The sequence below is a fragment of the Triticum aestivum genome, chromosome 2A (genome assembly GCF_018294505.1).
Source record: "Triticum aestivum cultivar Chinese Spring chromosome 2A, IWGSC CS RefSeq v2.1, whole genome shotgun sequence".
NCBI classification, from domain to species: Eukaryota; Viridiplantae; Streptophyta; class Magnoliopsida; order Poales; family Poaceae; genus Triticum; species Triticum aestivum.
In genome coordinates this window covers 109,131,428-109,157,351 of record NC_057797.1, presented here as the reverse complement: position 1 = coordinate 109,157,351, position 25,924 = coordinate 109,131,428, and positions in this window count along the sequence as shown.

Sequence of the window (25,924 nt, the reverse complement as noted above, 5' to 3'; positions counted from 1 at the left end):
TGGTGGTGATGTTTGAGCTCGGGGTGGCCGGAGACGTCGCCGGCGACGACTTTGGCGGTCGCCGGAGCTCGGGCGCCGATGGAAACGGCGCCACCGTGCACGGGAGGAGCAACGGGTAGCAACTACGCGTTCTGCAGGCTCCCACAAAGCCAACGGGCATATGCACGGGGCCGATTGGCCACCGGAGCCTTGCCGGCGACGAGGTCGTGCGGAGGTGTGCTTCGGGCATCACGGGGAGTGGTGCTACAACGAGCGCTAGGCCGTGGGGATAGGGGGAAACGACGGAGGAGCTCACTGGGAGGTCGAAGCGCAGCTCAGTGGGCCTGGGGACGACCTAGACGGCGCGAATCGAAGACGAGGTCACCGGCGGCCGAAGGTGGAAGAAGAGCTCGAAGTCGACGCTGCAGGGCTTCTGGCGGGGCGTGGTTCGGTGAGGGGGTCGAGGACGACGTCGCGGAGCTCGTGGGCACAACCGAGGGGCGAGGGGGTGGCTGTGGCCGTGGTGGTTCTCATCGGCGGCGGCGGCCGCGTTCGGTGGAAGTGAGGGGGAGCCAGAGGAGGGGATAAGCATGGGGGGGAGGAGGAATGAGAGGGCCTGGGGTGCGTGGCCGTCTCCGTGGCATGGGGAGGGGTTCGGGGAAGCAGGAGGTGGCCAGCAGGGGGGGAGGTGGCGCGCGCGCGTGCCGGCGAGCGTCGGGCACACGCCCGTCCCCCTGGCAGAGGAGGAAGGCGACAGGGGAGGGGGGCCAGGCGGGCTGGGCCGCCTCCTGGCTGGGCCGGCCTGCTGCTGCTGGGCTGCGCAGGGGAGGGGAGGCCCAGGTAAGTCCTCCTTCCTTTTTATTTCTGTTTTTCTAATTTTTCTGACATTTGTTTTGATTTAATAAATATATTAAATCATTTAATTTTATTATGCCAATTTTTGCAGGAGCTGGATATATTATTCCAGAGCTCTTTTATAAATGGCATAATTTTTGGGCCATATTTCATATATATAGAAATATATTTCCAATGCAAATATTTATCGAATTAATCCAAATGGCCAAAATAAATGTCCATGAGCTCCTAAAAATATTGTTTTGATTTTTATCTCTGTCCAATATTTTTAGAGGGCATCATGAGCATTTTCTTGGACCCTTTTTGGAGAATTTTTATTTGGGTCATTTTCAAAAATGATTCTGAGGGTTCCACCAATCCTCATTTCAAATTTAAAATGAAATTTAAATATGATGCACAAATGGCTAGCTAGCCTAGGTCATACCAGACTAGGGATGTGACATAAACCCATGCTAATAATGCCACGTCACCTCTGTTACTGTCGCTAATCTTTCGTTAGTTCAAAACCGTTTCCTAAATCAATTCAAAATGTCGCAAACAACAAATGTTTTCAAACATTGAAACAAAAATGTTCGGTGGGTGCCAAATTTTTTCATGGTAATTATTATGGAGAAAACTCATTTTTAGAAAATGCCTAAATATTTTAAAATGATTTAAAACAATAAAGAAAATAAACAAAAAGAAAAAGTGAAAATAAAACAAAACAAAAAAAGAGGAAAAAGGCAAAGTTAATGTAATACATCATCCTGCAAAAAAGAGGAAAAAGAGGGAAAAAGACTGAACATTACGGAAAAAGGCAAAGCTAATGTAATGCATCATCCCGCAAAAAAGAGGAAAAAGACAAAGCTAATGTAAAACAGAAAAGCCCCCCTCCCCCGCTGGGCCCCTAGACCAACTGAGCCAGCAGCCCAACCAGGCCACCAGGCCGGCCCACCCCACTCCTCTCCATACCCCCCCCCCCCCGAGGAAACCCTAACCGCACCCCACGCACCCACCCCCCCACTCGCTCCTCTCCCCCCGATATGGATCGAGATCGGGGGCATGGGCCCGACCTCGACGCCCGTCCTCCCCGCGAACTGACGCCGCCGCCGCCTCATCCCGCCTAGACCTCGCCCGCCTGCTTCCTCTCCGACGCTGTCATCTCCGTCCTCCTCCTCACCCCCCGCAGCCCCGTTCCCTATGCCTCACGGTGAGGCCCCAACCTCCATCTCCCCTCCGCCCATTCACCTCGGCCACGGTCGTGCTCACCGCGCTCACCATGCACCCCCTACCCCGACCCCCGCACTTGCCTCGCCCCTAGCAGCGCCTCGCCGTGCCCGTCTTTGCCCCAGCATGCGCCCAGGGCCGCCCACTGTGCCGCTGCTACCTCCCCCCCCCACACGGCCCCCTCAGCACATGTCGTCGCTCGTGTCGTGCCTCCCACCATCGTCGACCGCACCTCCAGCCCGCCTTGCCCTATGCCCCACCCGCGGTCGCCGTGGACCGCGCACGCCCGCGTGGCCACAGCCGCGCCGACTTGCCTCTTCGCCGCATGCCCGGCTCCTCTTCGCGCCATTCTGCAGCGCCCCGCCTCCCGCCTCTGCTCCTCGCCGCCTGCTAGCGCGCCGCCGCCCTAGCACGGCTCCGGTGGCTCCTCCGGCCTCCGCCCCGTGCCGCTCCCAACCCCGGCTACCCTGGCAAACGGCCTCCTTCTCGCGGCGCTGCTCCGGCCACCGCTGCGGTCGGCGCCTCCACTAGTGGCCTCGAGCCGACACGTGGGTGCACGCCCCGCAGGCGCCCGTAACCGCTACCCGCGTGCCCGCTATGGCCCCTATGCCTATGGCACATGGGACCCGCCTGGAACATTTTAAAAAAGGAAATAAATTAATAAGTAATAACTTAATTAATTAATTAATTAACTTAATTAATCCTAATTAGATTAACCTAATCACTTAGTTTAGTTAATTAATCTGTTAGGTTAGTTAACAGTTAATGACAACTGGGACCTGATACGTCCCCAACGTATCTATAATTTTTGATTGCTCCATGCTATTATATTATCTGTTTTGGATGTTAATGGGCTTTATTTTACACTTTTATATCATTTTTGGGACTAACCTATTAAACGGAGGCCCAGCCCAAATTGTTGTTTTTTGCCTATTTCAGTGTTTCGCAGAAACCTTCGGGAACGTGATTTTCTCAATAAACGTGATCTAGGAGACTTGGAGTGGGAGCCACGAAACAATCGAGGAGGCCACGAGGCAGGGGGCGCCCCAACCCCCCTGGGCGCACCGTCCACCCTCATGGGCCCCTCGTTGCTCCACCGACCCACTTCTTCCTCATATATAAGTCTGCGTACCCCCCAAACATCCAGGGGCACCATGAAAACCTAATTCCACCACCGCAAGCTTCTATACCTGAGAGATTCCATCTTGGGGCCTTTTCCGGAGCTCCACCGGAGGGGGCATTGATCACGGAGGGCCTCTACATCAACTCCATGGCCTCTCCGGTGATGTGTGAGTAGTTTACTTCAGACCTTTGGGTCCATAGCTAGAACCTAGATGGATTCTTCTCTCTCTTTGGATCTCAATACAAAGTTCTCCTTGATTCTCTTGGAGATCTATTCGATGTAATCTTCTTTTGCGGTGTGTTTGTCGAGATCCGATGAATTGTGGGGTTTATGATCCAGATTATCTATGAACAATATTTGATTCTTCTCTGAATTCTTTTATGTATGATTGGTTTATCTTTGCAAGTCTCTTCGAATTATCAGTTTGGTTTGGCCTACTAGATTGATCTTTCATGCAATGGGAGAAGTGCTTAGCTTTGGGTTCAATCTTGCGGTGCTCGATCCCAGTGACAGTAGGGGAAACGACACGTATTGTATTGTTGCCATCGAGGATAAAAAGATGGGGTTTATATCATATTGCATGAGTTTATCCCTCTACATCATGTCATCTTGCTTAAGGCGTTACTCTGTTTTTATGAACTTAATACTCTAGATGCATGTTGGATAGCAGTCGATTTGCGGAGTAATAGTAGTAGATGCAGAATCGTTTCGGTCTACTTGTCGCGGACGTGATGCCTATATACATGATCATGCCTAGATATTCTCATTACTATGCTCAATTATATCAATTGCTCGACGGTAATTTGTTCACCCACCGTAATACTTATGCTATCTTGAGAGAAGCCACTAGTGAAACCAATGGCCCCCGGGTCTATTCTCCATCATATATGTTTCCATCTATTTTATTTTGCAATCTTTACTTTCAATCTATATCATAAAAATAGAAAAATACTTATCTCATTATTATCATCTCTATCATATCTCACTCTTGCAAGTGGTTGTGAAGGGATTAACAACCCATTTATCGCGTTGGTTGCGAGGTTCTTATTTGTTTGTGTAGGTACGAGGTGACTCGCGCGTGGTCTCCTACTGGATTGATACCTTGGTTTTCAAAAACTAAGGGAAATACTTACGCTGCTTTACTGCATCACCCTTTCCTCTTCAAGGGAAAACCAACGCAGTGCTCAAGAGGTAGCAAGAAGGATTTCTGGCGCCGTTGCCGGGGAGATCTACGCCAAGTCAAGACATACCAAGTACCCATCACAACTCTTATCCTTCGCATTACATTATTTGCCATTTGCATCTCGTTTTCCTCCCCCCCCCCTTCACCCTTGCCGTTTTATTCGCCCTCTTTTCCTCTTGCCCTCTCTTTTCCGTTCCTTTTCTCTTCGCTTGTTTGCTTGTGTGTTGGATTGCTTGCTTGACATGATGGCTCAAGACAATACTAAATTGTGTGACTTTACCAATACCAACAATAATGATTTTATTAGCACTCTGATTGCTCCTCTTATCAATGCTGAATCTTGTGAAATTAATACTGCTTTGCTGAATCTTGTCATGAAAGATCCATTTTCTGGCCTTCCTAGTGAAGATGCCGCTACCCATCTAAACAACTTCGTTGATTTATGTGATATGCAAAAGAAGAAAGATGTGGATAATGATATTGTTAAACTTAAGCTATTCCCGTTTTTGCTTAGAGATCGTGCTAAAGCTTGGTTTTCATCTTTGCCTAAAAATAGTATTGATTCATGGAATAAGTGCAAAGATGCTTTTATCTCTAAGTATTTTCCTCCCACTAAGATCATCTCTCTTAGAAACAATATTATGAATTTTAAGCAACTTGATCATGAACATGTTGCACAATCTTGGGAGAGGATGAAATTAATGATACGCAATTGCCCTACACATGGTTTGAATTTATGGATGATTATACAGAATTTTTATGCCGGGTTGAATTTTGCTTCTAGAAATCTTTTAGATTCGTCCGCGGGAGGCACTTTTATGAAAATCACTTTAGAAGAATCAACCAAACTCCTAGATAATATTATGGTTAATTATTCTCAGTGGCACACGGAAAGATCTACTAGTAAAAAAGTGCATGCAATTGAAGAGATTAATGTTTTGAGTGGAAAGATGGATGAACTTATGAAATTGTTTGCTAATAAGAGTGCTCCTACTGATCCTAATGATATGCCTTTGTCTACTTTTGTTGAGAATAATAATGAATATATGGATGTGAATTTTGTTGGTAGGAACAATTTTGGTAATAACGCGTATAGAGGTAATTTTAATCCTAGGTCGTTTCCTAGTAATTCCTCTAATAATTATGGTAATTCCTACAACAATTCCTATGGAAATTATAATAAGATTCCCTCTGATTTTGAATCTAATATTAAAGAATTTATTACTTCACAAAAGAGTTTCAATGCTTTGATTGAAGAAAAAATGCTTAATATCAATGAGTTGTCTAGGAACGTGGATAGAATTTTTCTTGAGGTTGATTCTTTGAAACTTATATCTATTCCACCTAAGCATGATATCAATGAGTCTCTCAAAGCCATGAGGATTTCCATTGATGAGTGCAAAGAAAGAACCGCTGGGATGCATGCTAAAAAAGATTGCTTTGTAAAAGTGTGTTCTTCTAGTTTTCATGATAATAAAGATGAAGATCTGAAAGTTATTGATGCGTCCCCTATTAAATCTTTGTTTTGCAATATGAATCTTGATAATGATGGGACTGGAGATGAGTCAACTTTAGTTAAAAGGCGTCCCAATGATTCGGAGTTTTTAGATCTTGATACTAAAATTGATAAAAGTGGGATTCAAGAGGTTAAAACTTTAGATAGCAATGAACTCACTATCTTGGATTTCAAGTAATTTAATTATGATAATTGCTCTTTGATAGATTTTATTTCCTTGTTGCAATCCGTGCTAAATTCTCCTCATGCTTATAGTCAAAATAAAACTTTTACTAAACATATTGTTGATGCTTTGATGCAATCTTATGAAGAAAAACTTGAGTTGGAAGTTTCTATCCCTAGAAAACTTTATGATGAGTGGTAACCTACAATAAAAATTAAAATTAAAGATCATGAGTGTTATTCTTTGTGTGCTTTGGGTGCTAGTGTTTCCACGATTCCAAAATCTTTGTGTGATTTGCTAGGTTTCCGTGATTTTGATGATTGTTCTTTAAACTTGCATCTTGCGGATTCCGCCATTAAGAAACCTATGGGAAGAATTAATGATATTCTCATTGTTGCAAATAGGAACTATGTTCCCGTAGATTTCATTGTTCTTGATATAGATTGCAATCCTTCATGTCCTATTATCCTTGGTAGACCTTTCCTTAGGACGATTGGTGCAATTATTGATATGAAGGAAGGGAATATTAAATTCCAATTTCCATTAATTAAAGGCATGGAACACTTTCCTAGAAAGAAAATTAAATTACCATATGAATCTATTATGAGAGCCACTTAAGAATTACCTATCAAACATGGCAATACCTAGATCTATCCTTGCCTTTATGCCTAGCTAGGGGCGTTAAACGATAGCGCTTGTTGGGAGGCAACCCAATTTTATTTTTATTCCTTGCTTTTTGCTCCTGTTTAGTAATAAATAATTTGTCTAGCCTCTGTTTTGGTTGTGTTTTTGTGTTTAATTAGTGTTTGTGCCAAGTAGAACCGTTGGGAAGACTTGGGGAAAGTCTTTTTGATCTTGCTGTAAAAAAAACAAAAACTTTAGCGCTCACGAGAATTGCTGCCATTTTTATTTGGAGAGTGATATTTAGTTAATTATTTTTTTAAGATGATTAATGTATAAATTCCTCACGTCCAGAAATTTCTTTTAGAATTTTTGGGGTTACAGAAGGTTGCGTTAGCTACAGATTACTACAGACTGTTCTGTTTTTGACAGATTCTGTTTTTTGTGTGTTGTTTGCTTATTTTGATGAATCTATGGCTAGTAAAAGAGCTTATAAACCATAGATAAGTTGGAATACAGTAGGTTTAACACCAATATAAATCAATAATGAGTTCATTACAGTACCTTGAAGTGGTGTTTTGTTTTCTTTCGCTAACGGAGCTCACGAGATTTTCTATTTTGAGTTTTGTGTTGTGAAGTTTTCAAGTTTTGGGTAAAGTTTTGATGGATTATGGAACAAGGAGTGGCAAGAGCCTAAGATTGGGGATGCCCAAGTAACCCCAAGGTAAATCCAAGGACACCAAAAAGCCTAAGCTTGGGGATGCCCCGGAAGGCATCCCCTCTTTCGTCTTCGTCTATCGGTAACTTTATTTTGAGCTATATTTTTATTCACCACATGATATGTGTTTTGCTTGGAGCGTCTTGTATGATTTGAGTCTTTGCTTTTTAGTTTACCATAATCATCCTTGCTGTACACACCTTTTTAGAGAGACTCACATGATTTTAAATTTATTAGAATACTCTATGTGCTTAACTTATATCTTTTGAGCTATATAGTTTTTGCTCTAGTGCTTCACTTATATCTTGTAGAGCACGGCGTTGGTTTATTTTATAAAAATAATTGATCTCTCATGCTTCACTTATATTATTTTGAGAGTCCTTTAGAACAACATGGAAATTTGGTTTTAGGAATAATATAAAAACTTTCATAGAAGTGCATTGAATACTATGAGAAGTTTGACACTTGATAATTGTTTTTGATATATGGAGATGGTGATATTAGAGTCATGCTGGTTGAGTAGTTGTAAATTTGAGAAATACTTGTGTTGAAGTTTGTGATTCCCGTAGCATGCACGTATAGTGAACCGTTATGTGATGAAGTCGGAGCATGATTTATTTATTGATTGTCTTCCTTATGAGTGGCGGCCGGGGACGAGCGATGGTCTTTTCCTACCAATCTATCCCCCTAGGAGCATGCGCATAATACTTTGATTCGATAACTAATAGATTTTTGCAATAAGTATGTGAGTTCTTTATGACTAATGTTGAGTCCATGGATTGTACGCACTCTCACCCTTCCACCATTGCTAGCCTCTCTAGTATCGCGCAACTTTCACCGGTACCTTAAACCCACCATATACCTTCCTCAAAACAGCCACCATACCTACCTATTATGGCATTTCCATAGCCATTCCGAGATATATTGCCATGCAACTTTCCACCATTCCATTATTATGACACGCTTCATCATTTTCATATTGCTTGCATGATCATGTAGTTGACATCATATTTGTGGCAAAGCCACCGTTCATAATTTCATACATGTCACTCATGCATCATTGCACATCCCGGTACACCGCCGGAGGCATTCACATAGAGTCATATTTTGTTCTAAGTATTGAGTTGTAATTCTTGAGTTGTAAGTAAATTAAAGTGTGATGATCGTCATTATTAGAGCATTGTCCCAGTGAGGAAAGGGTGATGGAAACTATGATTCCCCCACAAGTCGGGATGAGACTCCAGACAAAAAAATAAAAAGGAAAAGGAAAAAAATAAAAAGGCCAAAAAAAAAGAAGGCCCAAATAAATAAAAATTTGAGAGAAAAAGAGAGAAGGACAATGTTACTATCCTTTTTCCACACTTGTGCTTCAAAGTAGCACCATGATCTTCATGATAGAGAGTCTCCTATGTTATCACTTTCATATACTAGTGGGAATTTTACATTATAGAACTTGGCTTGTATATTCCAATGATGGGCTTCCTCAAAATTGCCCTAGGTCTTCGTGAGCAAGCAAGTTGGATGCACACCCACTTAGTTTCTTTTGTTGAGCTTTCATACACTTATAGCTCTAAGTGCATCTGTTGCATGGCAATCCCTACTCACTCACATTGATATCTATTGATGGGCATCTCCATAGCCCGTTGATACGCCTAGTCGATGTGAGACTATTTTCTCCTTTTTTTGTCTTCTTCACAACCATGCTTCTATTCCACATATAGTGCTATATCCATGGCTCACGCTCATATATTACATGAAGATTGAAAAAGTTTGAGAACATCAAAAGTATGAAACAATTGCTTGGCTTGTCATCGGGGTTGTGCAAGATTGAAATATTTTGTGTGGTGAAGATAGAGCATAGCCAGACTATATGATTTTGTAGGGATAACTTTCTATGGCCATGTTATTTTGAGAAGACATAGTTGCTTAGTTAGTATGCTTGAAGTATTATTATTTCTATGTCAATATTGATATTTTATCTTGAATCTTTTGGATCTGAACATTCATGCCACAATAAAGAAAAATTACATTGAGAAATATGTTAGAAAGCATTCCACATCAAAAAAAATTATAATTTACCTACTCGAGGACGAGCAGGAATTAAGCTTGGGGATGCATGATACGTCTCCAACGTATCTATAAATTTTTTTTGATTGCTCCATGCTATTATATTATCTATTTTGGATGTTAATGGGCTTTATTTTACACTTGTATATCATTTTTGGGACTAACCTTCGGGAATGTGTTTTTCTCAACAAACGTGATCCAGGAGACTTGGAGTGGGAGCCAAGAAACAATCGAGGAGGCCACGAGGCAGGGGGTGCGCCTACCCCCCTGGCGCGCCCTCCACCCTCGTGGGCCCCTCATTGCTCCAGTGACCTACTTCTTCCTCCTATATAAGTCCACGTACCCCCAAGCATCCAGGGGCACCACGAAAACCTAATTCCACTACCGCAACCTTCTGTACCCGAGAGATCCCATCTTAGGGCCTTTTCTGGAGCTCCGCCGGAGGGAGCATTGATCATGGAGGGCCTCTACATCAACTCCATGGCCTCTCCGGTGTTGTGTGAGTAGTTTACTTCAGACCTTCGGGTCCATAGCTAGTAGCTATATGGCTTCTTCTCTCTCTTTGGATCTCAATACAAAGTTCTCCTTGATTCTCTTGGAGATCTATTCGATGTAATCTTCTTTTGTGGTGTGTTTGTTGAGATCCGATGAATTGTGGGTTTATGATCCAGATTATCTATGAACAATATTTGATTCTTCTCTGAATTCTTTTATGTATGATTGGTTTATATTTGCAAGTCTCTTTGAATTATCAGTTTGGTTTGGCCTACTAGATTGATCTTTCTTGCAATGGGAGAAGTGCTTAGCTTTGGGTTCAATCTTGCGGTGCTCGATCCTAGTGACAGTAGGGGAAACGACACGTATTGTATTGTTGCCATCGAGGATAAAAAGATGGGGTTTGTATCATATTGCATGAGTTTATCCCTCTACATCATGTCATCTTGCTTAAGGCGTTACTCTGTTCTTATGAACTTGATACTCTAGATGCATGCTGGATAGCGGTCGATGTGTGGAGTAATAGTAGTATATGCAGAATCGTTTCGGTCTACTTGTCGCGGACGTGATGCCTATATACATGATCATGCCTAGATATTCTCATAACTATGCTCAATTCTATCAATTGCTCGACAGTAATTTGTTCACCCACCATAATACTTATGCTATCTTGACAGAAGCCACTAGTGAAACCTATGGCCCCCGGGTCTATTCTCCATCATATAAGTTTCCATCTATTTTATTTTTCAATCTTTACTTTCAATCTATATCATAAAAATACCAAAAATACTTATCTCATTATTATCATCTTTATCAGATCTCACTCTTGCAAGTGCCCGTGAAGGGATTGACAACCTCTTTATCGCGTTGGTTGCGAGGTTCTTATTTCTTTGTGTAGGTATGAGGTGACTCGCGCATGGTCTCCTACTGGATTGATACCTTGGTTCTCAAAAACTGAGGGAAATACTTACGCTGCTTTACCGCATCACCCTTTCCTCTTCAAGGGAAAACCAACACAGCGCTCAAGAGGTAGCACGACCCACACGTCAGTTTGACCCAGTCAACGCCCTGTTGACTGCTGATGTCATGCTGACATCATGATGACATCAGCAAGCACTATTCTGGACAATGTTGAATTAAAATAATTAAATAAATCCTAAAAATGATTTAAATCTTTTAAAATTAACATAAAATTAACCGTAGCTTGGATGGAAAAACTTTGTACATGAAAGTTGATCAGAATGATGAGACGAATCCGAATACGCAGCCCGTTCGTCTGCCACATATCCCTAGCATAGCAAACATGCAACTTTCCCTCTCCAGTTCGTCTGTCCGAAAACGCGGAACACCGGGAATACTTTCCCGGTTGTTTTCCCCCTTCGCCGATATCACCTCCTACTGCGTTAGGGCACACCTAGCACCGTTACTTGTCATGTCATGCATCGTTATGCATCTATTCGCATTGCATTCATTGTTTCTTCCCCCTCTTCTCTCCAGTAGACTACGATACTAACACCGCTGCTGGTGCCCCAGTCGACTACGTTGTTGACGAAACCTACTTGCCAGAGCAACCAGGCAAGCCCCCCCCCCCTTGATCACCAGATATCGCCTATTCTTCTCTCTACTGCTTGCATTAGAGTAGTGTACCATGTTACTACTTACTGTTAATCCTATTCTGATGCATAGCCTGTCATTGTTGCTACAGTTATTGATACCTTACCTGCAATCCTAAATGCTTAGTATAGGATGCTAGTTTATCATAATTGACCCTACATTCTTGTCTGTCTGTCATGCTATACTATCGGGCCGTGATCACTCGGGAGGTAATCACAGGTATATACTTATACATAATATATGATACTTGTGGTGACTAAAGATGGGTCGGCTCGTAGAGTACCCGCGAGTGATTCATGGATTGGGTCCGAAAGGACGTTTGTCCCGACGGCCCTGTGAGTGAATCTTTGTGGTGGAGCGACGGGGTAGGTTGAGACCACCTAGGAGAGAGATGGGCCTGGCCCTAGTCGGCGTCCGTGGTTAATTCAATTAACACGCTTAACGAGATCTTGGTATTTGATCTGAGTCTGGCCATTGGCCTATATGCACTAACCAACTACGCGGGAACAGTTATGGGCACTCGACGTCGTGGTATCAGCCGAAGCCTTCGTGATGTCAATGACTGAGCGGCACATGCAGGATTGGACTGGAACGCTTGCTCTTGTATTAGGGAGGGTAGGTCTGCTTCCCGCCGCCCTCGCAACGTGCTGGTGTGCAATGGGCGATGGGCCCAGACCCCTGCGCCATAGTATTTAGACCGGCATGCTGATCTCTCTGTTGTGCCTAGGTGGGCTACGACGTGTTGATCTTTCGAGGCCGGGCATGACCCAGGAAAGTGTGTCCGGCCAAAGGGGATCGAGCGTGTTGGGAAATGTTGTGCACCCCTGCAAGGAAGTTATCTATTTGAGTGGTCGTGTCCCTCGGTAAAAGGATGACCCGGAGTTGTACCTTAACCTTATGACAACTAGAACTGGATACTTAATAAAACACACCCTTCCAAGTGCCAGATACACCCGGTGATCGCTCTCTAACAGGGCGACGAGAAGAGGATCGCCGGGTAGTATTATGCTATGCGATGATACTTGGTGAACTTACCATCTACTCTCTTCTACTGCTTCAAGATGGAGTCTACCAGAAGCGTAGTCTTTGATAGGACTAGCAATCCTCCCCTTATTCCGGCATTCTGTAGTTCAGTCCACATATGCTACCCCTTTTCCATTTGATAACAATGCATACATATGTAGTGTAGCTCCTTGCTTGCGAGTACTTTGGATGAGTACTCACGGTTGCTTTGCTCCCCCTTTTTTCCCTTTCTATACCTGGTTGTTGCGACCAGACGATGGAGTCTAGGAGCCAGACACCACCGTCGATGACGACTCCTACTACACTAGAGGTGCCTACTACTACGTGCAGGCCGCCGACGACGACCAGGAGTAGTTTAGGAGGATCCCAGGCAGGAGCCCTACGCCTCTTTCGATATGTATCCCAGTTTGTGCTAGCCTTCTTAAGGCAAACTTGTTTAACTTATGTCTGTACTCAGATATTGTTGCTTCCGCTGACTCATCTATGATCGAGCTCTTGTATTCGAGCCCTCGAGGCCCCTGGCTTGTAATATGATGCTTGTATGACTTATTTTATTTGTAGAGTTGTGTTGTGATATCTTCCCGTGAGTCCCTGATCTTGATCGTACACGTTTGCGTGTATGATTAGTGTACGGTCAAATTGGGGGCGTCACAAGTTGGTATCAGAGGCGACGGCCTGTAGGAATCCCCCTTCCACACTCCTTGGACTAAGTCGAGTCTAGACATTGCAAAACTTTTTACTAACATGGTTGTGTGTCTTGTGGGCACACGTCGCCATTTGGGTGGTATTAGGATCTTTTACTCCTCGATCTTTAATCTGGTACTCTGAACTCTCTCCTACTCGGGTTAAACGAATTTACTAACTCTAACATTAGGACCCCGTGACCACATTCACCCCAAAGTTGGATAAGCCCTAGTTATTCCTTAGAGTAGTATATTGAAGAATATCCACACTGTCATTTGACTCCTTTGAAACATCTTTGTTTTCAGATGGAACCCATGAGGCAGGTCGTGCGCCACACAACGGCCATCGGTGTCTCACAATCACCTGCTGTGTTAGTTGAGATGATGACCTATCTGGGTTATCGCCGGCACCCTGAGTACACCGTGTACGAGCAGTACCAGGACTTTAACCAGGAGCAGTATCGTGCCATCGTCCACCTCTACTCTTGGGAGTATAACTCCACTACCGTGCTGCACACTGCTCATGGTGTTGGAGTGACTATCGATATGGCAGTACATGATGCTGCTTATGCTGCTCTGACACGTCTTCGTGGAGAGTATCGGGAGTTGGACACCTCCCCTTTCAGGCACATTGCTATCGCATCCGATGTTGGTGCGGAGGGATACTACACTCTGCCTATTCCACTGTCACCCGAGAGCCCTTCTACCATCAGAACCTGGGTCTCCATGCTGATGGGCTGGATAGAGCTAACCAAGATCTTCGCCACGAGTTTTACACCACCCGTCAGCACCTTTACTGTGCTCTGACGTTGTTGCACCCCTTTGTCCGATCTGGTGATCTGTCGCGATATGTGGTCTACCCAGCGAGGAACGTGATGCCCTAGGGTGTCGGCTGGCCAGATGTGGGAGGGTACTCTCCCGCACTTGGTCCTCTTCTGCCACTTGAGCGTCGGGTTCTGCACCAGAGTATCCGCGGACCTCAGGCCACTAACGTGGAGGACTTCCCGTCACGTCACTACTAGCTATCAGGCTACACCTACCTCCACAGTTGCTCTTGGGACTGATGTAGGCTTGCTTGTTAGTGTTAGATGCATTCAGCGCGAGCCTGCGTGCCGCCTATGATGTTCTCAGTCTATGTACTGAACTCTGTGCACCAAACTCTATGCATGATCCCTTTTGTAAGATATGCCGACTACTATGTAGTATTTATCGTGCTTCTTTCATTGTGCATGCTTCATCGTGAATGATGTTTGTCTTTGCAAATTTCTCAATGTTGAACTACCCCTATTATACTTTAGCAGGATGGTTACACCAGGTGGTCGTGGTCATGGTGGCTATGCCCCACCTCTGCCTGAGTACATGGCTGGTATGATCCAACAACTCGAGATGAATCGTCAGTTCATGGAGAATATGATGGCTTAGTTTCCTCGCCCCAATATGAACCAGCAGCCAGCCCAAGTGACTGCAGGATTCCATGTGCCTCAACCCAACTATGTACTGTAGCTCAACTCAGCCTCTGGATGCTGATGACTGGCTCCGTGACATCACCTATGAGATGGAGTCTGCTGATGTAGCCCCTGCCAGCTCTGTCACCTTTGCATCCTTCTTCCTCAAAGGACCCGCTGCTCAATGCTGGGACAGCCACAGGCGTACTCTGCCAGTTGGAACAATCATCACCTAGCCAGACTTTGAAGCTGCTTTCCGTGTCTGCTTCATTCCCCAGGGAGTCATGGACCAGAAGAAGCGTGAGTTCTGCAACCTCACCCAGGGCAACAAAACTATGGAATCTTATCAGCGGGAGTTTCTGAATTTATCCCGCTATGCTAAAGAAGACATTGCAACTGATGCACGCAGACAGGAGAAGTTCTGTGATGGCCTTTAAGCTAACATCAAGCTTGCACTTCTAGTGCATGACTGCTGATTTCGCCACCATAGTGAAGAAGGCCATCAATGTCGAAACTGATCTACAGGAACACCAGAGCTCTCACAGGCGCAACCGTGACACGGGCTCATCTTTGGGCCCGTCCTTGCAGAAGCGTAAGATATGGATTCCCAACAGCATGTACCGGCCGACTGCACCTGCCCCAAGGCAGACCTATGCTGCACCTCGTCTGCCTCCTCCACCATCTAGGCAGCCAAGGCTTCCAGCTCCACCACCCTGAGCTCCTGTTCCCACTCCCAATAATGGTCTCTGCTACAAGTGTGGTCAACCAGGTCACCGTGCCAGAGACTGCCATCAGAATCAGAATCAACTGGCCCTTCCCGCAGTTGGCCGTGGAAGCAACTAGCCTCGCAACAACAATGCCAGGTCTTATGGTTGTGTTCATGCCAACCACGTTGATCTTAATGAAGCTCAAGACCAGCCTGCTACCGTGATGGGTACATGAAGGAAATATGCCCTAGAGGCAATAATAAAGTTATTATTTATTTCCTTATTTCATGATAATTGTTTATTATTAATGCTAGAATTGTATTAACCGGAAACATAATACATGTGTGAATACATAGACAAAGAGAGTGTCACTAGTATGCCTCTACTTGACTAGCTCGTTGATCAAAGATGGTTAAGTTTCCTAACCATAGACACGAGTTGTCATTTGATTAACGGGGTCACATCATTAGAAGAATGATGTGACTGACTTGACCCATTCCGTTAGCTTAGCCCTTGATCGTTTAGTTTGTTGATATTGCTTTCTTCATGACTTATACATGTTCCTATGACTATGAGATTATGCAACTCCCGTTTACCGGAGGAACACTTTGTGTGCCACCAAACGTCACAAGGTAACTGGGTGATTATAAAGGTGCTCTACATGTGTCTCCGAAGTTACTTGTTGGGTTGGCGTATTTCGAGATTAGGATTTGTCACTCCGATTGTCGGAGAGGTATCTCTGGGCCCACTCGGTAATGCACATCACTATAATCCTTGCAAGCATTGCAACTAATGAGTTAGTTGCGGGATGATGTATTACGGAATGAGTAAAGAGACTTGCCGGTAACGAGAATGAACTAGGTATTGAGATACCAACCATCGAATCTCGGGCAAGTAACATACCGATGACAAAGGGAACAACGTATGTTGTTATCCGGTCTGGCCGATAAAGATCTTCGTAGAATATGTGGGAGCCAATATGAGCATCCAGGTTCCGCTATTGGTTATTGACCGGAGATGTGTCTCGGTCATGTCTACATAGTTCTCGAACTCGTAGGGTCCGCACGCTTAAGGTTTCGATGACAGTTTCATTATGAGTTTATATGTTTTGATGTACCGAAGGAGTTCGGAGTCCCGTATGAGATCGGGGACATGACGAGGAGTCTCGAAATGGTCGAGACATAAAGATTGATATATTGGACGACTATATTCGGACACCGGAAGTGTTCCGGGGAAGTTTCGGATAAAACCGGAGTACCGGGGGGTTACCGGAACCCCCCGGGGAGTTACTGGGCCTCATGGGCCTAAAGTGGAGAAGAGGAGAGGCGGCTAGGGTAGGCCGCGCGCCCCCTCTCCCCCTAGTCCGAATTGGACAAGGAGGAAGGGGTGGCGCCCCCCCTTTCCTTCCTCTCTTCTCTCCCTTCCTTCCCCCTCTCCTACTTGGACAAGGAAAAGGAGGGAGTCCTACTCCCGGTAGGAGTAGGACTCCTCCCTGGCGCGCCTCATCATGGCCGGCCACCCCTCCCCCTTGCTCCTTTATATACGGGGGCAGGGGGGCACCTCTAGACACAACAATTGATCCTTGAGACACCCCCTCCACCATAATCCTCGATAATATTGTAGCGGTGCTTAGGCGAAGCCCTGCGACGGTAGAACATCAAGATCTTCACCACACCGTCGTGCTGACGGAACTCTTCCCCGACACTTTGCTGGATCGGAGTCCAGGGATCGTCATCGAGCTGAACGTGTGCTAGAACTCGGAGGTACCGTAGTTTCGGTGCTTGATCGGTCGGGTCGTGAAGACGTACGACTACATCAACCGCGTTGTTATAACGCTTCGCTTTCGGTCTACGAGGGTACGTGGACAACGCTCTCCCCTCTCGTTGCTATGCATCACCATGATCTTGTGTGTGCGTAGGAATTTTTTTGAAATTACTACGTTCCCCAACAGTGGTATCAGAGCCTAGGTTTTATGTGTTGATGTTATATGCATGAGTAGAACACAAGTGAGTTATGGGCAATATAAGTCATACTGCTTACCAGCATGTCATACTTTGGTTTGGCGGTATTGTTGGATGAAGCGGCCCGGACCGACATTACGCGTACGCTTACGCGAGACTGGTTCTACCGACGTGCTTTGCACACAGGTGGCTGGCGGGTGTCAGTTTCTCCAACTTTAGTTGAACCGAGTATGGCTACGCCCGGTCCTTGCGAAGGTTACAACAGCACCAACTTGAGAAACTATTGTTGTGGTTTTGATGCGTAGGTAAGATTGGTTTTTGCTTAAGCCCGTAGCAGGCACGTAAAACTTGCAACAAACAATGTAGAGGACGTCTAACTTGTTTTTGCAGGGCATGTTGTGATGTGATATGGTCAAGACATGATGCTAAATTTTATTGTATGAGATGATCATGTTTTGAAACCGAGTTATCGGCAACTGGCAGGAGCCATATGGTTGTCGCTTTATTGTATGCAATGCAACTGCGCTATAATGCTTTACTTTATCACTAAGCGGTAGCGATAGTCGTGGAAGCATAAGATTGGCGAGACGACAACGATGCTACGATGGAGATCAAGGTGTCGCGCCGGTGACGATGGTGATCATGACGGTACTTCGGAGATGGAGATCACAAGTACAAGATGATGATGGCCATATCATATCACTTATATTGATTGCATGTGATGTTTATCTTTTATGCATCTTATCTTGCTTTGATTGACGGTAGCATTACAAGATGATCTCTCACTAAATTATCAAGTAGTGTTCTCCCTGAGTATGCATCGTTGCCAAAGTTCCTCGTGCCCAGACACCACGTGATGATCGGGTGTGATAAGCTCTACGTCCATCTACAACGGGTGCAAGCCAGTTTTTGCACACGCAGAATACTCAGGTTAAACTTGACGAGCCTAGCATATGTAGATATGGCCTCGGAACACTAAGACCGAAAGGTCGAGCGTGAATCATATAGTAGATATAATCAACATAGCAATGTTCACCATTGAAAACTACTCCATTTCACGTGATGATCGGTTATGGTTTAGTTGATTTGGATCACGTAATCACTTAGAAGATTAGAGGAATGTCTTTCTAAGTGGGAATTCTTAAGTAATATGATTAATTGAACTTAAATTTATCATGAACTTAGTACCTGATAGTATCTTGCTTGTTTATGTTTGATTGTAGATAGATGGCCCATGATGTTGTTCCGTTGAATTTTAATGCGTTCCTTGAGAAAGCAAAGTTGAAAGATGATGGTAGAAATTACACGAACTGGGTCCGTAACTTGAGGATTATCCTCATTGCTGCACAGAAGAATTACGCCCTGGAAGCACCGCTGGGTGCCAGGCCTGCTGCTGGAGCAACACCAGATGTTATGAACGTCTGGCAGAGCAAAGCTGATGACTACTCGATAGTTCAGTGTGCCATGCTTTACGGCTTAGAATCGGGACTTCAACGATGTTTTGAACGTCATGGGGCATATGAGATGTTCCAGGAGTTGAAGTTAATATTTCAAGAAAATGCCCGGATTGAGAGATATGAAGTCTCCAATAAGTTCTATAGCTGCAAGATGGAGGAGAACAGTTCTGTCAGTGAGCATATACTCAAAATGTCTGGGTATAATAATCACTTGATTCAATTGGGAGTTAATCTTCCAGATGATTGCGTCATTGACAGAATACTCCAATCATTGCCACCTAGCTACAAGAGCTTCGTGATGAACTATAATATGCAAGGGATGAATAAGACTATTCTCGAGCTCTTCGCAATGCTGAAAGCTGCGGAGGTAGAAATCAAGAAGGAGCATCAAGTGTTGATGGTTAACAAAACCACTAGTTTCAAGAAAAAGGGCAAAGGGAAGAAGAAGGGGAACTTCAAGAAGAAAAGCAAGCAAGTTGATGCTCAAGAGAAGAAACCCAAATCTGGACCTAAGCCTGAAACTGAGTGCTTCTACTGCAAGCAGACTGGTCACTGGAAGCGGAACTGCCCGAAGTATTTGGCGGATAAGAAGGATGGCAAGGTGAACAAAGGTATATGTGATATACATGTTATTGATGTGTACCTTACTAGAGCTCGCAGTAGCACCTGGGTATTTGATACTGGTTCTGTTGCTAATATTTGCAACTCGAAACAGGGACTACGGATTAAGCGAACACTGGCGAAGGACGAGGTGACGATGCGCGTGGAAAATGGTTCCAAAGTCGATGTGATCGCGGTCAGCACGCTACCTCTACATCTACAATCGGGATTAGTATTAGACCTAAATAATTGTTATTTGGTGCCAGCGTTGAGCATGAACATTATATCTGGATCTTGTTTAATGCGAGACGGTTATTCATTTAAATCAGAGAATAATGGTTGTTCTATTTATATGAGTAATATCTTTTATGGTCATGCACCCTTGAAGAATGGTCTATTTTTGATGAATCTCGATAGTACTGATACACATATTCATAATGTTGAAACCAAAAGATGTAGAGTTGATAATGATAGTGCAACTTATTTGTGGCACTGCCGTTTAGGTCATATCGGTATAAAACGCATGAAGAAACTCCATACTGATGGACTTTTGGAATCACTTGATTATGAATCACTTGGTACTTGTGAACCGTGTCTCATGGGCAAGATGACTAAAACACCGTTCTCTGGTACTATGGAGAGAGCAACATATTTGTTGGAAATCATACATACAGATGTATGTGGTCCAACGAATGTTGAAGCTCATGGCGGATATCGTTATTTTCTCACCTTCACAGATGATTTAAGCAGATATGGGTATATCTACTTAATGAAACATAAGTCTGAAACATTTGAAAAGTTCAAAGAATTTTAGAGTGAAGTTGAAAATCATCGTAACAAGAAAATAAAGTTTCTATGATCTGGTCATGGAGGAGAATATTTGAGTTACGAGTTTGGTCTACATTTGAAACAATGCGGAATAGTTTCGCAACTCACGCCACCACAGCGTAATGGTGTGTCCGAACGTCGTAATCGTAATTTACTTGATATGGTGCGATCTATGATGTCTCTTACAGATTTACCGCTATCGTTTTGGGGTTATTCTTTAGAGACGGCCGCATTCACATTAAATAGGGCACCATCAAAATCCGTCGAGACGACGCCTTATGAACTGTGGTTTGGCAAGAAACCAAAGTTGTCGTTTCTGAAAGTTTGGGGCTGTGATGCTTATGTGAAAAAACTTCAACCTGATAAGCTCGAACCCAAATCGGAGAAATGTGTCTTGATAGGATACCCAAAGGAGACTGTTGGGTACACCTTCTACCATAGATCCGAAGGCAAGACATTTGTCGCTAAGAATGGATCCTTTCTAGAGAAGGAGTTTCTCTCCAAAGAAGTGAGTGGGAGGAAAGTAGAACTTGATGAGGTATCTGTACCTGCTCCCTTATCGGAAAGTAGTACATCGCAGAAACCAGTTTCTGTGACACCTACACCAATTAGTGAGGAAGCTAATGATAATGATCATGAAACTTCAGAACAAGTTACTACCTAACCTCGTAGATCAAGCAGAGTAAGATCCGCACAAGAGTGGTACGGTAATCCTTTTCTCGAAGTCATGCTACTAGATCATGATGAACCTACGAACTATGAAGAAGCGATGGTGAGCCCAGATTCTGCAAAATGGCTTGAAGCCATGAAATCTGAGATGGGATCCATGTATGAGAACAAAGTATGGACTTTGGTTGACTTGCCCAATGATCGGCAAGCAATTGATAATAAATAGATCTTCAAGAAAAAGACTGACGCTGGCGGTAATGTTACTATCTACAAAGCTCGACTTGTCGCAAAAGGTTTTCGACAAGTTCAAGGGATTGACTACGATGAGACCTTCTCACCCGTAGTGATGCTTAAGTCTGTCCGAATCATGTTAGCAATTGCCGCATTTTATGATTATGAAATTTGGCAGATGGATGTCAAAACTGCATTCCTGAATGGATTTCTGGAAGAAGAGTTGTATATGATGCAGCCGGAAGGTTTTGTCGATCCAAAGGGAGCTAAAAAAGTGTGCAAGCTCCAGCGATCCATTTATGGACTGGTGCAAGCCTCTCGGAGTTGGAATAAACGCTTTGATAGTGTGATCAAAGCATTTGGTTTTGTACAGACTTTTGGAGAAGCCTGTATTTACAAGAAAGTGAGTGGGAGCTCTGTAGCATTTCTGATAAGTATATGTGAATGACATATTGTTGATCGGAGATAATGTAGAATTATTCTGCAAAGCATAAAGGAAGTTTTGAAAGGAGTTTTTCAAAGAAAGACCTCGATGAAGCTGCTTACATATTGAGCATCAAGATCTATAGAGATAGGTCAAGATGCTTGATAAGTTTTTTCAATGAGTACATACCTTGACAAGATTTTGAAGTAGTTCAAAATGGAACAGTCAAAGAAGGAGTTCTTGCCTGTGTTACAAGGTGTGAAGTTGAGTAAGACTCAAAACCCGACCACGGCAGAAGATAGAGAGAGAATGGAAGTCATTCCCTATGCCTCAGCCATAGGTTCTATAAAGTATGCCATGCTGTGTACCAGACCTATTGTATACCCTGCCCTGAGTTTGGCAAGGGAGTACAATAGTGATGTAGGAGTAGATCACTAGACATTGGTCAAAATTATCCTTGGTGGAATAAGGATATGTTTCTCGATTATGGAGGTGACAAAAGGTTCGTCGTAAAGGGTTACGTCGATGCAAGTTTTAACACTGGTCTAGATGACTCAAAGTCTCAATCTGGATACATATTGAAAGTGGGATCAATTAGCTAGAGTAGCTCCGTGCAGAGCATTGTTGACATAGAAATTTTCAATATACATACGGATCTGAATGTTGCAGACTCGTTGACTAAACTTCTCTCACAAGCAAAACATGATCACACCTTAGTACTCTTTGGGTGTTAATCACATAGAGATGTGAACTAGATTATTGACTCTAGTAAACCCTTTGGGTGTTGGTCACATGACGATGTGAACTATGGGTGTTAATCACATGGTGATGTGAACTATTGATGTTAAGTCACATGGCGATGTGATCTAGATTATTGACTCTAGTGCAAGTGGGAGACTGAAGGAAATATGACCTAGAGGCAATAATAAAGTTATTATTTATTTCCTTATTTCATGATAAATGTTTATTATTCATGCTAGAATTGTATTAACCGGAAACATAATACATGTGTGAATACATAGACAAACAGAGTGTCACTAGTATGCCTCTACTTGACTAGCTCGTTGATCAAAGATGGTTAAGTTTCCTAACCATAGACACGAGTTGTCATTTGATTAACGGGGTCACATCATTAGAAGAATTATGTGATTGACTTGACCCATTCCGTTAGCTTAGCACTTGATCGTTTAGTTTGTTGCTATTGCTTTCTTCATGACTTATACATGTTCCTATGACTATGAGATTATGCAACTCCCGTTTACCGGAGGAACACTTTGTGTGCCACCAAACATCACAACGTAACTGGGTGATTATAAAGGTGCTCTACAGGTGTCTCCGAAGGTACTTGTTGGGTTGGCATATTTAGAGATTAGGATTTGTCACTCCGATTGTCGGAGAGGTATCTCTGGGCCCACTTCGTAATGCACATCACTATAAGCCTTGCAAGCATTGCAACTAATGAGTTAGTTGTGGGATGATGTATTACGGAACGAGTAAAGAGACTTGCCGGTAACGAGATTGAACAAGGTATTGAGATACCAACGATCGAATCCCGGGCAAGTAACATACCGATGACAAAGGGAACAACGTATGTTGTTATGCGGTCTGGCCGATAAAGATCTTCATAGAATATGTGGGAGCCAATATGAGCATCCAGGTTCCGCTATTGGTTATTGACCGGAGATGTGTCTCGGTCATGTCTACATAGTTCTCGAACCCGTAGGGTCCGCACGCTTAAGGTTTCGATGACAGTTTCATTATGAGTTTATATGTTTTGATGTACCGAAGGAGTTCAGAGTCCCGAATGAGATCGGGGACATGATGAGGAGTCTCGAAATGGTCGAGACATAAATATTAATATATTGGACGACTATATTCGAACACTGGAAGTGTTCCGGGGAAGTTTTAGATAAAATCGGAGTACCGGGGGGTTATCGGAACCCCCCCCCCCCGGGGAGTTAATGGGACTCATGGGCCTAAAGTGGAGAAGAGGAGAGGCAGCTAGGGCAGGCCGCGCGCCCCCTCTCCCCCTAGTCCGAATTGGACAAGGAGGGAGGGGCGGCGCCCCCCCTTTCCTTCCTCTCTTCTCTCCCTTCCTTCCCCCTCTCCTACTTGGACAAGGAAAAGGAGGGAGTCCTACTCCCGGTAGGAGTAGGACTCCTCCCTGGCGCGCCTCATCATGGCCGGCCGCCCCTCCCCCTTGCTCCTTTATATACGGGGGCAAGGGGCACCTCTAGCCACAACAATTGATCCTTGAGATCTCTTAGTCGTGTGCGGTGCCCCCCTCCAGCATAATCCTCGATAATATGTAGCGGTGCTTAGGCGAAGCCCTGTGACGGTAGAACATCAAGATCGTCACCACACCGTCATGCTGACGGAACTCTTCCCCGACACTTTGCCGGATCAGAGTCCGGGGATCGTCATCGAGCTGAACGTGTGCTAGAACTCGGAGGTACCATAGTTTCAGTGCTTGATCGGTCAGGCCGTGAAGACGTACGACTACATCAACCGCGTTGTTATAACGCTTCCGCTTTCGGTCTACGAGGGTATGTGGACAACACTCTCCCCTCTCGTTGCTATGCATCACCATGATCTTGCGTGTGCGTAGGAATTTTTTTGAAATTACTACGTTCCTCAACAGTACACTCCTCGTAAATACAGTACCAGCATCTGTTTTATTTGATACAGGCGCATCACCTTCATTCATGTCAGAAGATTTTGCGTGCTTGCACGACATTAAATGTGAGGACATGAACACTTCGCTATTAGTACACGCTCCCGCGAGCCAATGTCGAACCTCCATGATTTGCAACGACGTCCCCATTGAAATTGGAGGACTGGAATTCCTTGTCTCTCTCATCGTACTGAAGTCATGTAGCATTGATCTCATTCTGGGAATGGATTGGTTGAAAGCGCATACTACTTCTATAGTTTGCGCCACTAAGACCGTCCATCTACTACACCCTTCTGATTAAATAATTACTTACCAGGCTCATCTGGTTCAAAATGCCGAGGCACGGCTTTATGCCTTGAATGCATTGAACGGTGCACCACTCGACGGCATTGAAAACATTCCCGTCATTCGTGAATTCCAAGACGTCTTTCTGGAAGAACTTCCAGGGATTCCCCCTGCTAGGGCTATCGAATTCATCATCGACTTGAAACCAGGCACCACCCCTATAGCCAAACGACCCTACAAGATGCCGCTGCATGAACTCATTGAGCTTAAGGAGGAAATCGACAAATCTCTTCGCAAAGGTTTCATTTGCCCTAGTTGCTCTCCTTGGGGAGCACCTTCTCTCTTTGTTAACAAGAAGGATGGGACAAACCGATTGGTCCAAGATTATCGTCCTATTAATGAAGCCACCATTCAGAACAAATATCCCCTCCCTCGGATCAATGATCTGTATGATCAACTGGCTGGTTCATCAGTGTTCTCCAAACTTGACTTGAGGTTGGGTTACCACCAATCCGTGTTCGTGAAGAGGATATCCCAAAGACCGCCTTCGTGACTCGATATGGATCATACGAGTACACTGTCATGTCATTCGGCTTAACGAATGCTCCAGCCACCTTCTCTTGCCTGATGAACTATATATTCATGGATTACCTCGACAAGTTCGTCGCGGTTTATCTGGATGATATCCTTTTATTTTCCAAGAACAAAGAAGAGCATGCTGAACATCTTCGACTTGTGCTGGAAAAGCTACGAGAGCATCAACTATATGCCAAGTGAAACGTCTCCAACGTATCTATAATTTTTGATTGCTCCATGCTATATTATCTACTGTTTTGGACATTATTGGGATTTATTATCCAATTTTATATTATTTTTGGGACTAACCTATTAACCGGAGGCCCAACCCAGAATTGTTGTTTTTTGCCAGTTTTAGGGTTTCGAAGAAAAGGAATATCAAACAGAGTCCAAACGGAATGAAACCTTCGGGGACGTGATTTTTAGGAATATTATGATCCGGGAGACTTGGACCCTACGTCAAGAAAGAAAACTGGAGGGCACGAGGTAGGGGGGTGCGCCCACCCCCACCAGGTGCGCCCTCCATCCTCGTGGGCCCTCAGTTGCTCCACCGACGTACTCTTTCCTCCTATATATACCTATGTACCCCCCAAACGATCAGATACGGAGGCAAAACCCTTATTCCACCGCCGTAACTTTCTGTATCCACGAGATCCCATCTTGGGGCCTGTTCCGGAGCTCCGACGGAGGGGGCATCGATCACGGAGGGCTTCTACATCAACACCATAGCCTCTCCGATGAAGTGTGAGTAGTTTACCTCAGACCTACGGGTCCATAGTTAGTAGCTAGATGGCTTCTTCTCTCTTTTTGGATCTCAAAAC